Source organism: Meleagris gallopavo, chromosome 6 (assembly GCF_905368555.1).
Source record: "Meleagris gallopavo chromosome 6, MGAL_WU_HG_1.1, whole genome shotgun sequence".
NCBI lineage: Eukaryota > Metazoa > Chordata > Aves > Galliformes > Phasianidae > Meleagris > Meleagris gallopavo.
The window spans coordinates 30,626,068-30,640,466 of NC_139409.1; the positions used below are offsets into that span (position 1 = coordinate 30,626,068).

At 43.0% G+C, this 14,399-nt stretch overlaps 1 protein-coding gene across 3 annotated transcripts in view; it reads right to left on the minus strand.

Moving 5' to 3' along the window:
• Positions 1–11,544, minus strand: part of HYCC1 (hyccin PI4KA lipid kinase complex subunit 1) — a 36,769-nt gene extending 25,225 nt beyond the window's left edge. For 2 of the 3 annotated variants that reach the window (XM_085226180.1, XM_085226182.1), the window contains exons 1-2: positions 11,389–11,544; positions 10,899–10,994 (exon numbers count right to left, since the gene is read on the minus strand). The gene's annotated coding sequence lies outside the window, so the exon portion shown is untranslated. The remainder of the gene's footprint in view (positions 1–10,898; positions 10,995–11,388) is intronic. The other variant, XM_085226179.1, reaches the window with a different exon arrangement.
• Positions 11,545–14,399: the final 2,855 nt, after the last annotated feature.

Below are 14,399 nucleotides of genomic sequence, written 5' to 3' on the forward strand. Positions count from 1 at the left end.
ACCAGTCCCATGAGAAACCAAGTCCCTGGTATACGTTAATTTATTTTTTTTTTTTAATGTAGTTCATTTTCAGAAGTAGGGAACAGCCCACTCAACATTTTTGGGTGGGGAGAAATTTTTGGTCACCTCTGTATATTATGTCAAGTTCACTGAAGGATTACAGTCTATACTTGGAGCTCAAGTTACTAAGCCCTTTTCTCTCCCAGCTCATTTCAAAGACAGACAAAAGCGTGGTAGTCCTCAGAAGAGGACACAGCACTCAGGAAAGTGTATCCTTAACTAAACCAGCAATGAAGCAAACTTATTTTCCCCTGGTGTTAATGCATGACTAATGCATATTTTAGCGATACAGTGATCTATTCACTAATTATGAAATTTCAAATACTGTCAAACTATCCTCTTAAAACAGATTCCTGCAGTTGCAGTAGTGGATAGCAAATTACTCAAAGTCTGTCAAGAAAAGAAACCAATGCTGCTCTGGAATTTGAAAACCACTTCGGAACGTTCTAAAAACCACAAAGGCCAGGTCTGACTTCTTGACATTTTTCAAACTTGCACAAAGAGGAAGAAACAAAAAAAAACCCATTGTACTGAGCCTGAAACAGTCACATGCTCAATGCATGCAACGCTCACAGACTCAGCATCAAATATTCTCTTGTAATTGCTGCCTTCCTTGTAAAAGCAGGCATTGTCAACAAGATAGCAAAAGGTGCACCAAGCTCACTGACCCAGGCTCAAACAAACTCCTAAAATGACAAGAGACAGCCATTTAGCAGCTTCTAATATGGTAAGTAACAAGTGCTAAGGCTCAAAACAGAAGGAGTTACCAAAAACAGTGCCAAGGAAGCAGGTATTGATTCCCAAGTCAGAGTACATTAAGTTTACACAAACGCACAGAAAAAGCCCAGATGCATCCAGGGAAGAAGAAACCATCAGCAGCCACTAAATGTAGGAACACATCTTCTAGTTCAGCAAGTCCACGTCAGAAGCTAATCCCCAAGAAGCTGACTACTCATCTAGCTTTCCCTATCGCTGCATGCCTGGCTTTCCTGTCTAGGAGCCCATTAACAACGTTAGACAAACAAGCTTCAGAAATTCTAGTTTGACTCAGTATGGTCAGTACCCCAGCCATCTTCAAAAGTGCAGCACCAAACCCACACCAACACTCAGCTTGTTTCCAGCGTGTTTGGTTTTTGTTGTTTTCTTTAAAGGTTACAGAACCTTAAGAGCTGAAAGTGCAATGAATGTGAATTTCATGAACTGTTCTCTGGTTTTGTGCCTTTTTTCTCCTCTGGCACCCAGTCCATCAGCACAAGAAGCAAATGCCTTACTTGCAGCTAACAAGTAAGTTTTATTATAGACCAGAGAACAACAGCCTTGAAATGTCAGCGGTATTGTCCACGACAGGCTTAAATAAGATTACCTGATCTTGTACTTACATGCTCCTTGAATGGCTCACGGTTGAAATATGATAATGTTTGGCACTCATGGGTAATGAAAAAAATAATTATACTGAAGCAAGAAAGTGTACAGTAGACTGCACGGAAATGACAGAAAGCTGCCTCAGATGCAGTTGTTTCTTGTGTTAAGGATACAGCACCATAGAATGCTGACACTATGCTGCCCAAAAACCTACACACAAGTACTGGGTGTATCAAACTACAACTCACCCTTCTACAACCCTCAAATTCTATAAACACAGCTGGGGGAAGCAACAACTGAGGTCACAGTGCCATTTCTCAGGCTGGCCGTAGGAAGTTCTGGAGAAAGCTCTCTATAGTCTTGAGCAGTGGTTGGGTCCCTTAAGCACGTGCTGTAGAAGATTTTTATTCTGATCTTTGACTCCTGGCAGTTACGTTCGCTCGGTTTCTGATTAGAGAGCAACAATTATAAACCAGCTTTGTACACAACCTGCTTTGTACTTGCCCTTTACCAGGCAGAAGATAACTCTTCAAACACAACCAGATGACTCATTCCAGCTAAATAAATCATGATACAGAAGTAAGATTTAATATTGATATAGTCCCTTGAATTTATACAAGCCACAATAAGTCACAGTTAAACTGTTAAAGCTGCACAAAAGCACCCTAATAGTACAGTACCAAACTGGAGTAAAATTAAATAACTTCCATAGCTTGCTTACTTTTTTTTTTTAGTTCTACTTTGCCATTTCTTCATTGCTGCCTTCTGCAAAAAACCACACCTTAAACAAAACCATCAGCCCAAACCAGCCACAGTAAGCCAGTTTATCCTAATTACTTTCCATTCTCCAGCTTGCAGATGCCCTCTGTTTCAAGCTACTTCATGTGCAGTACATCCTCAAGTGTAAGTTTTCCAATAAAGCAATACCTCCATGCTTTATAGGAAAATAAAGCAAGAGCTATCGCTTTCAAAACAGTAGTTTTGAGCAACCGAAATATATTTACCTCCTCTTTTGTTTTGTTCCATGCAAACACTGTTCTTCCAATCACTTAAAAAAAGCAAATATAAACAAACTAGCCTCAGACAAAATAAGAAAACTGGTTGAAAAATCTTGTCTTAAACTATGTCTGTACTTATTTTGGCTTAATAGTTATCAGTTTCACAATCACAAAGAAAACTCAAAGTAATAACTACATGAATCACAAGGAAAGAGAGTTTAAACTAAGGCAATGCTAAAGGGAGTACAATCAAAAGCTCAACCAAACATCTGAACTAACAAAGAGAATTATGTGAAAGGGAACCGTGTGCTAATACCACTGAAGTCACCTAAACCACACTGGTTTTCCAGGTTTTGCTCTAGCCAGAAAATTTCACAATATTAAAATAAAGGTATTATCTTTACTCTCTGAAAGATTTGAAAAGCTTTAGAAAAAGTTACCCACTTTTCTTACGTGTCAGCACTGCTGTATCTTATGTCAGGAGTAAGTAACAGCACAGTACACGACCCAGGGCTCTCACCGCCTCCGTAAGGGAACACGGGGCTGCAGAAGTTATCCACTTCCAAGAATTCTCCACACAGCTCAAAACAAGCAAAGCTAAAGTTCTCACAGGACCTCTTTCCCCTAAGCCCAAAGAATGCTACACCATGATGAAGCCAGGAAGTACCCCTGAAACCCTAAAACAAATGGTGAAATAGAATAAACTGTGCAGAGAGAATAGTCACATTGCAGCTTTTGTTTCACGTGCAAGCTTGGAATCACCAACCAAAAACCTTAACAAGAACACTAATCATTATTATGCTGGCAATGCCATGACCTCCAGTTACCTTCTTTGCATCATCAAACTTCAGTTTTATTGTAGTTTCCCTTTACTAACAGTTGCTCATTTCATCTAGCTGTTTATAAAGTCTGCTTGTTGCTAATTTCAAAAACAAGTTTTCCCTCCTGTGAAAACTGGAAGTCACTTCCAATTAGTTCCTTTTTAAGAGATCAAAAAGAAAGGTGTCAGGTAATTCAGCGGTTGTGAAAAGACTGTGGATGTAATGAGTGAATAAGCAGATGCTGCACAACAGCTTGAGTATGACCTAAAAAGCAGGTAGAGTTCTGAGCAGAGGCTGTGCTCAGCATCAACTGTTAAAGGCACAATTCCAACACCTTCTAGCGTAACAGCTACTTCTGAAAGAGGAAAGCTAGAGAAAGCAGAAGAGTATCCAGCAAAGAGTTAAGCAGTGGCTCTTACCAACAGAAAGACTCAGTTCCCAAAGGGGCAGCAATCAGAGGAAGCTTTTCACCTTCCACTTTTCAGTAGCAACCTTAAGAATGCAACACTTGGCCAAAACCTCTTGGCTCTCCTTTCTCAGAGCACAATTTCAGGAGATTTGCCCATTTCCAACTCCAGTCTAGGTAGCTACTGCTTGACTAATTTGAAAGGCAGAGATGCCTGCCTACAGACTAACAGAAGCCATACACAAGTTCCAGGAAGCTGCATTTTCCAAAAGGGAGGTACATCAACACTGAAAATCTTAGGACTTTGTTTGCTTGAAGTGGTATTCCTAGAAATAGGGATCAGTACGTTAACGTTTGGTTACAAATTCAGAGCCCTGTTCCCTGTTGAGGACTCAGTCTAATAAATACGTCTGCAGCCTGAAAACAAAGCAGTCAAAATTTGTTTCTATAGTAATCTCAACTCTGTGGACTTCGACTTGTAAACAGAATGCACTAAATCAAGTTCCAAGAGGCAAATGAAAAATCATTTGAACTGCAGATGTGATTATGACAATGCATGAAATTGGTCATTGACTGCTCAAAGATTTGGGACACGGTGGACTCAAATGAACCAGAGCTGAACATCAGGACAGCTTAATAGCCCTAGGAAGCAAAACGTTACGTTCATGAACACTGTCAAACCCATAGCAAAGAGGAGTTGCAGTGAAGCAAAAGCAAAGCAAGCTAACCCGTGAGAGGAAATGATAGATAACAAAATGAAAATAAATCAGTGACTGGTCACTTTGCAAACAGTATGACATTGTTTTGAAGGAGAGAGAGAGAGGTATAATTGCTCAATGTAAAAGGACTGCACTCCCATCATTGAAAATGAGCAATAACATTTGAGGAACCTCTTAAAGGGTGAATGTTTTATCAGCTGGTTCCTGTTGGTTTCATCATCCAGTTAACTTCCTATTCACATTTTTCAAGTCCTTGGTTTACTGTGCAGAGACTTCATGTAAGGGTTTCTCCTCCCTCTGATGTCAAGCATACTCACGCCCTACAAAATTACTAAATTTATACGAGACTTTGATTTCACCACACTGAAAAGCAGTTATAAATGGTTAAGTGATTTAGCTCTTGTCACGTTATTTCATGGGAACAAAACTGGACTATCATCCACTGCTTTACCAAAATAGGGCAAAGCATCTAGGACATTTTTAAATACCACTGAAACAGGAATGAATCAAAGATTTTGATTAATTCCTTAAGGAATAAATGTGTATGCATATGGAGCTGCACAGTTGAGAAATCTTTTCCACTTAGGCTACATTTCTGGTGGAAAATCCTTACTGGGTTTTCCCAATACATCTACAGCTTGCCAGTACCAACAGTTTGGCATATCAGTCAAAATAACCATTACAGCCTAATAAGACCTTCTGGTAATCATTGCTAATGCATCTGCTTTGGAGACTCATCGTTTTGATGCAGGACAAAAAGGGTCACGTTAAAAATGCATACACAAAAAAAAAAAAAAAAAAAAAAAAAGGCAAAGAAAGCAAAGAAATTAAAGTTGGCAGAGATTTCATCATGTTAGAGACTGACTGAGTAGATTCCCAAGTGCTGCAAGAGCAGTTCGGCTATATTTGCACAAACAACTGGAAAAGCAACACAATTTGAAATCAAGTCTACAAAGTATCTTGGCCGAGTTCAACCAATTCTAGCTGAAAACAGAATCCAGATCCTTCAAATTGCATCATTAATTACTCTGCCAAACAGATGTTTCCTTTGATTGTGTTTCACTACATGAGGTGACAAAAGTGATTGTCTGAAACGTAGTGCTTCATGACAGCACAACAACAGTGAGGTGAAAATACCTGCCATTTACAGGAATTACATGAAATGCTGCTGAGATAATAGGGGGAGAGAGACAGCTTGATTTTTTATTTCTCCTACAAACTTCACAGTTAAATGTAAAACACATTTTCTTCAGCAAGAGAGAAATTGGTAAATACCATACCAATGATCACAAAGCTGTGTGAGCAGATGTACAGAATTACTTTCAAAAAGCTATCACATGCTTCTCTGGCTGCTGCAACGGCAATACAGCTCAAAGGAGGGGAAAAAAAAGGCAGGAACTTCTTCCTCTTTCTCAGTCTGATATATAAATACAACTGGCAGTGGAAGAGATGTAAGAGGAAAGACTACAGCCTAAAAGCACGGCATGAAACAGCTGAACGACCTAAAGAGAGGCAATAAGAAAGGTATTATCTAAACTAAGTAGGCAGTAAGTGGCTCAGCCAGGTGTGCTATAACCATAAACTGGACAACAGTCAGAATGACACTGCCAAAATCCAGTGTAAAGTTACTGTAAGGAACTTGCTTACAGCGTAAATTGCTGCTCTAGTACTAAGTACCAAGAGCTGTGGAAATCCCTTCTAACACAAAATACATGAAATTGCAGTCTGACTTTACAATCTATTTCACCTCTGGAAGAGAACTGCATAAATTCCTTCAGCCAGCAGGCACAGAAAAAAATCTTTCTGTGGAACAAAGTTTCCAATTCTGTACCTGAACATCCTATAAAGACACAGAGGGATAATGTTAACATAGCATACTCAGCATGCCTTAAAGAACAGACTGTTTGAAAACATGCAAATACCCTAAGATTATGGATGACATATGGCAATAAAAACTATTAGAGATTTTTAATATTTATTAGGTCAACTTAAAGCTTTCTCATATTCGAGTCATTTCCTTCAATACAGGAAATACATCAGGATTAAAAGAATTAAAATTACAAAACAATTGTATTTGGTTTGAGAAGAGGATTCAAGTACTTGAAAACAAACCACAGTGATTCAGTACAGCCCTGTCTATTAACCAGGCACACGTGGTTATCCAACACAAGCTAACATACAACACTCAGAGTGCTAGACAGCTTAATTAGTGAGTATTAGACTTAATTCTCTAACTCCAATCAAAAATCTTCCCACAAGAATCTATACAGTTTTGCACAAAGTACACATTCAAAGTGCAGTGGGCTGCTTCTCCACTTTTCTAAACGAAAAAGAAAAAAAAGGATTGAAATAAATACAGTAATAGTACTGAATTGTGGTCTTTGGTACTAACAAAAACATTAAGGTTGTATGCACTATTCAGCAGCTTGAATGAACACCTTGCTGAAGCTTTATTTATCCAGAGCCAACAGCAGGAAACTTAAGGAGACAGCATGGCTTGAAGCACTCAAGTGAGTTAATTAGTATCCAGTGCAGCTTCAGAGCACGCCATGCTACTTTAATTAAAGGTTAGCTTCCAAACAGAAAAAAAGTAACAAAAAGCAAAGGATATCTTATCTCTTACTTAAGAGAGCTGTCTTCAACAGCTATCAGAAGAACTCGAAACATACAAAGCTTCTGTCACTAAATTTAGCATAGGAGTACTTATTCCAATCACGATGGAAAGCAGATACTCTGACCTGTGCATCAGCCATGGGTGTGTTCTGACTGTTCAGCTAGTATTGCTTTTACCTACACGCCTTTGCTGAGCTTTGCTTGCTGCACAGCATTTCTTCTCACCCACAGATAGAGACAGAAGAACATAAACATACATCTGCTTTGGAGAGATAACCCATTTCCAATCTCCCTCTCAACAACCAGGTGATATGCAACTGTATTTTCCGCAACGCTGGTCATTTATAATAGGGTAAAAAATGTTTTTGTGCATCACCCCATTCTTCATTGCATTCTCCACAGACAAGAGTGATGATTACTGAGTACATATCTGCATTCCACACGCCTTATTGATTCCAATTCTAATAAATAACCCTCCTGGTAACAACTGTTCATTGAGCACGCATTACATTTGTGCACCATTTAGAAATAACACCGTGGCCTTATAAACAGAGTCCTTCATCACACTGCACCAAGTGCAGCACCATTCTCCTGTTTCTTCACTGCAATGAGACCAGGCTGCATTCAGACTATTTCAGCACTCACCCAGGCTGTCAGTCACGTTACTTTCACTCACAGCTCCCCAGTTGTTACCAAAGCATGCAAGTTCACGTGGGGATGCAACTAAAGAAGTCACTGCTACAAGTCGCCTTACCAGCCTAAGCCAACAGGCTATTTTTATTCGGCTGCTCTTAAGCCTGGGCCTAATTAGGAAAAGGGTTTCACAAAAGATTTGCCAGGTGTACAAGCAAACACGACATACCCCACATTCTCTTCTATGCTCTCAGAGCTAGCACTGCGGGGGGCTCTGTCAGGTGCTTTTTTATCTGAACCAGAAGTCTTTGGGCATACAAGCCAGCAAAGTTCCAACGCTAATTTTGGTGGAACCCCAGCGATGCACAGCAAGAACTGGTGCAGAAACAAAACCCTCAGCCTCAGAGAAAACTTCTTGAATTTCACCAATGTTTTCAAATAATGTCACGTATTTTAAGCGTCAGTTACTTCTAAAGATAAACCCGAGAGCATTCAGAAGCATTTCATCTTAAAAGCGTGTGAGCCCACTTAACCTGTATGTTATAAAGATAGGGAAGATTTTGGTCCCTGCATGAACTAGGAATGCATTTTAATAACATGCAGAGTTTGAGTGCCTTAGAAGCTTCCAATGTGGCCCTGCAGCCCTGACACGCAAAAGCACTTTTCCATACCTGAGTACTTACTTCCCTCCAACCACACTGACCTGACACAGATTTCAGTCTCCATCCTGATGCTACTCTGTTATTGCCTTCCAAGATTATCTCACAAAGCATTTCAGATACACTAACCCAATTTAAGTTCCTAATTGATTTATGCTGATAAAACAGTGCTTTAATTCTAACACATTCTCTGCTCTCAAATGTGCGTTTAGCACCCCATCATTGCATTGCTGGCGATTGAGGCCAGTGAATGTCCAAAAGGCTTTTTTTTTTTTTTTTAATTATATGGATTTAAAGAAAAAATAGCATTCTTACAGTTCTACTTAGGGTTTGGATGCTGGGGGGACTTTCAGATACTCCCATAATGAAACAGAACAGCATTAGCAAATCAAAAGCTTGCCATAACCTTGTCATGCAAACTATGAGATTACAGTATATCATTAAGAACCTTCATGTATGTCCTACCATAGCTAAACCAATACAAGGAGAAGTACCGCATACAAAATGCAAGCTTTAAGTACCTCCTATTTTCATAAAATCACACAAGAAGTCTTGGAGGTTACACACAAGCCACTCTCATGATCAAGCTATTACACATAAGACGACCAATGCACATTTGCACGGCCTTCCGTTTGGCTTTTTGTGTGTGTGTGTGTGTGTGTGTGTGTGTGTGTGCATGTTTGGCTCTGTTTTTTTAAGCATAAGAGTTTTGGACTCGATATCTCTTAACCTCAAAGACGACAGCATACACAAAATAAAGGTCACATCATCAGGCTTCTCATTTCCTGTACAGTGGGACAGGATCTCCTGCTTAAACTTCATGACTGTTACTTCTGGAAGACTGACTACTTGATACCTGTGCCATTGTATACATCACAGGTGGAGATCACACGTATGTTAACAAAGCTACCTGCACCAACCCCGCAGCAGACTGAAGTATAAGCTTTGTACTCAATCTCACATTTGCTAGATGGGAGGCATGCCAGTTCATGCTGAGAGGGCATTTGCCTAAATGAAGGCTTGGGAATGAAACCTGGTGATCCAGCTAACGGATTTAAAGTCTAAGCTGTCCCTGATAGAGGCTTTGTGCTTTTGCAGAGCACGCAGGTGATCTCTGTAAGCATTTAAGACCTACTGCATTTTAATACTATCAACATTTAAGCTTCATTCAACTTCCATTTGGAAGCCTCAAATGTACATAGCACTCCACTGGCTATTAGTGTCAAAGGAAAGCTTGGAAACTGTGACTTTCCTCTTACAAATCATGCAGACCCTGCAGACTGTGCATCTTCTACGCAAACTGAAGCAAGCAACAGTGTCAAGCTGGGTCACAAAAACGTGTATTTATTTTCTAATTAAATTAGCCAACATTTGAAAACTAATAGCAACAAGGTAAATTCCCAGAAGGAATGAGGTTGTTTTCACTTTGCACACATTAGTCATAGGTTAGAGAGAACCTAATACTTACCATAAGGTAAGCATTAATGAAAAAGCATTTATTGATATGAATTTAAGGGGAAAGTTCAAGATATTTGTGGGGGTTTTTTTGGCATTCAAAATAGCACATTAGCATATACTAAGAAACAGACCAACTCTGTGGCTTACTATCAGGCTTGATACAGCCAGAACATTTGCGTCACTAGGAAGGCTCACAGCTTAGTGCCAGCCCCATTGTGTTGAGTAAAATACACATGACACATAGCATTTACAGGGCCTAGCCTAGCAATATGTTATGCACATGCTTGTTTGCAATACAAGTCTTTACAAATTAGGATTCGAGTGACTTAACTATCCGGCTATGTCTGTGAACATGTCTACCATGGACTCACTCGAGTGAAAGAGAACCCTCCCATTCATAAGTCTATGGCAGAAGCTTGGCATGATTATCCTCACGAAAGCCTTCTTCCCTGTGAGAAGTATTCTGAACAAATAGTACCTTAAGACAACTCAACGCTGTCAGGAAGTAAAATTAATAGATCATTCAAAGCGAGACTGCAGTTCCTCAGAAGTGGCACCCTTCTGCTCATCAAAAAGATCATCACAGAAGAGAAGCTGAGCTTTGCATCTCAAAAGTATTATTTTCACGTCGTCACCTTAGTCAAAAATACATCCAAGAACAAAGTCAGATGCATTCAACTCAGAAGTACGTTGTTATTACCTGAAGTGCCTCACTGATAAAAAGTAAAGTCGATTGTTCGTTAACTGGACCGTGTTTGGCTTTTTGAACAGAAAATTACTTGTTGGAAGAAGAAGACAATAAAGGCAGGGCACCACCAGAGAGAAAGACATCCTGTGAGAAGCACAAGCTTCTGAAGAGACGCTTTGCAGCACCTAAATGCATTCTTGGAGGCAACTCTTTCAGATGCACCGAAAGCCCAGCACTGATGTTGCCCTATACTTTGCCATGTAAAACCGTCCAGCGGCGTCTCGCCGCTTTTAAAAGAAACCCTAATAGCCGCCTTTCGGGATGGCGGGGATCAGACGCGCCGCGGCACCGCCTCGCTCTCCCCACAGCCGTCAGCACACGCGGCGCCGGACGAGCGGCCGCGATTCGACGCGCGCCAAGTTCAGCGGCGAAGCCCCCAAGAGCGCGGCCGTCCCGCAGGCAGCCGGCACTTCTTACTCACCGACCGCAACCGCAGGCTCCCGGCGACGAGAACTGCTGCCGCCGCCCCTCACATCCCCGGCCGGGCACGCCGAAGTCGACGCCGCGATAGAGATCCCTTAACAATAAGGCAGAAGAGGCGCGTGAGAAGCGACGCGCCGGCAGCGCGCGGATCCGCTCTCCCCCGAGCAGCGGCACAGCCCGCAGCCGCGCAGCCGTGCCCCGCGCGGGGCAGCCCCTTTGTCTCCCCGCCCGCCGCCTCCTCGCGACGGAGAGAGCCCGCCCGATGCCCGCGGCCGGCCCAGCGGAGCCCCTCCGCCCCGCCCAGCCCCGCCCGGCCGCTAACGAAAAGGAGAAGGAAGAGGAGAAGGCGCGCGGGACCGCCGGGCTCCCTTCAGCCTCAGCCGCCGTTAGTTATCCAACGGCCGCCACCGTCCCACGCGGTGCCAGGGGCTGCCGGCGCCCCGCGCGCCGTTCAAAAGTTGGCCCGGCGGCAGCGGGCGGCTACTCACGCTCAGCCCGTCCGCCCCGCGGCGCCGCCACCGCCGCTCACGGACTCCCTCGCCCGCGGGGAGCGACGGCGCTGAAGGCGGGCGCCGGCGGGCGGGCACCGCCCGAGCGGCCGCTGCCTGGCGGCGACGGCAACCAATGGGCGGGCGGAGCGCGGTGACGCCAGCCAATGAGGAGGCAGAGCGGAGCGGACGGGCGCTCGCGCCCTCCTCTCTCCCAATGGGTGGCACCGCCCCGCGAGGAAGGCGGGGTGGGGCGGACGGCCCGCGGGGCTGCGAGGGCGCCCGGCGGGGCGGGTAGCGCCGCGGCCTCTCGCAGAGGGGGCGGTGGGAGGCTGAGCGTGCGTTCTCTGCGGTGCTAAACCGGAGCGGCTCAGGCGGCGGGCAGCCGCCCAGCCCACCGAGGAAGCGGCATGCGGGAGGAGAATGCCACCGAGACTCCGGAACCCCGAGGGCAGCCCCAGCGGGAGCACGTCGTGCTGGGCGCCGCTCCGCTGCCTCCGGGCGTGTCCCTGTGCCCGGGGCTCGTGCTGCGCTCAGCGCTCACGGGGCTGTGGCATCCTCGCGCCTCGCCACCCCACGGCCTTTCTTGGCTATGAATGCTTATCCCTTTTCTCCATTTTCGGACGCTATTTACTGTCTTAAGCCTCGGACCGCTCCGAAGAATTAACTTAAAATAAAGCTGAATGCAGTATAATTCTCTACTTTTTGTTTCAATTATAGAACAGTTTATATATATATAATTTTTTTTCTTTTTGCATGTTACAGAGTTTCTTTGCAGGCACACTTTGAGGATTAAGTTTCAGTAATCCTCAGAAGCACATGTCTGTGATAAGCTCCAGAATTAATAAAGATTAAATTAATCAGTAATCTAATTGCAGTGTGGTGAGACTGCAGCGGCTGGTCAGTGTCAAACGCTGCGCCCTGACAGAGCCCACACAGCACTCGGTGCTGCAGGGTATCCCTCTATGTGTCTTCTGTATCATTTTAATGCACTGACAATGAAATATATGGGTTATTTTGAAGGATCTTTTATAATACAAAGACAAAAGACTGCTTTCAGAACATAAATGCCTTTCTTAATTCCTTTCTCTTTGTGTTACTCCTACTGTTTTCGTGGTCTAAATTCATTCCAGCATCAGTTTCTACAACAGTGGATAGAAAGGTCTGAAAAGAAAGATGGAATTGGTTCCAACAAAGATGTGAGGGAACTTTGTCACTGTACTACAGCATGATGAAGAGACAATTAAATGACAACCTCAGAAACAACTAAATAGAATGAAAAGTGTGCTGGCTTTTTTTTTTTTTAAACCTTAGAAAGAACATCTGAATCTTTTCCCTTCTGTTTATCATCAAGTAACAGAGTGCTTCTCCACAACTTTCTGCCAATAACAGTGCAGGTGTAAGCAGCTCCCATCAGCACACTTCCTATCTATTCCTAAGACCCTCACAGTTACTGTGACTGTATAATCAATGTCTAATTGATACAGACTGTATAATTATGAAACAGAGTTCGGCAAAGCAGATTATAATAACAAAACAGAATAGATAGAAAGCTTACCTGCATTCTGGGCTCGCTGCAAAACTCCAGAGGAGGGATCTTCAGAAGAGATCCTTCCCCACTGGCAGTCAGCTCTTAAATGGGTCTGGGAGAGGTGCAGCCAGGCTCCACCCCTTCCTGCAGCACAGGTGAATTGCCTTCACCTGTGCTCCTGTGGCTGACTCAGTGCTCGCCTCAGGTGATCAATCAGAGGTTCAGGCCGTGATTCAGCAGTTCCCATACAGTGACCAAACAATTACCTGAACAGACAAACCAATTCACTTCAACATGAAGGTAACCAAGTGAAAAAAACTCTGTTTTAAAAACAGGATTCTGTTTCCAGACCTGGTTTCATACACAGTCCTGCAGATCTGGGAGCATGCGATGCTACAATGCAAAAGGAGCTTAAAACCCAGTTTGTTAGCCTGTATCCTCAGACCTGGCACACATACACCATCAGGAAGGAGAATGGGTACTGCTGGGAGCACCACATCCCAGTGCTGATGAGGGCTGTGACACAGCTGACATACCAAGTGACCCTGTTAGTAGCAGGAGAGGCAGTGAGATCATGCTGTCATTAGTTATTAATGATACTGATGCATTACAGCTCTAACAATTAGTAAAAGTAATGAATCACACACAAAAGGCAAACAATTCACATGCAGCATATGAGATACACTGACAGTTCCGCAACTCCAAGTCACGTTATCTAAATAAAACAATTCAGCTGGTATTCATTCAGCAGATTTTAATACTTATACTTAAATTACTGTAGTGCTTCAGGCATTCTTATGACATAAGCCTTGAATACTTTAAATGCACCAAACTGCAGTACATCTTCCCTTCAATAACTGTTGATAATTCTGTGCACAGACGCACATGCCATTTTACTCCCTTTTAGCCTTATGCTTGTGGCAGCTTTTTTCCCCCCCATTAAAAATCTATTTCAAATTGTCCTCTAATGGGAGGGCTACAAAGCATCTCAACTTTTGTCCCACTTCCCCAGCCGTCAGGGCAGCTCAGTGTTTTTTCAGAGAATTTTTCCAGGAAGCAATTTCCTTTAGATTTCATAAAATATTCTCATTGCTCAGGAAAATAGTTTGAAACCTAAAGGTTCAGCCCATCTTTGCTATTTTTGGTACGTGCTTTTCACTGTAAGTTCTTACATTTAGATTGGAAGCTATAATGGAGTTGTTTGCCTCTTCAAAAATAGAAATCCTTGATAAGTGAATACTTAACAATTGTAATCTCTGTCATATGACCATGTTTTTAAAGCACAATTCAGTGTTTAAAGAAAACAGCACATCTGGACATTAGGGAAAAAACAGCAGATATTTCCAGTCATCTGAGCTGATACCAAATCCATAGCTGTAAGATATTGAGAAGGGCACTGTTTAGGGACAGAGACAGAACTGCAGGAGCAGCCCTCTGTCCTAGCCCTGCTGTGGCTACTCTCTGCTAGCACCTTTGAAGA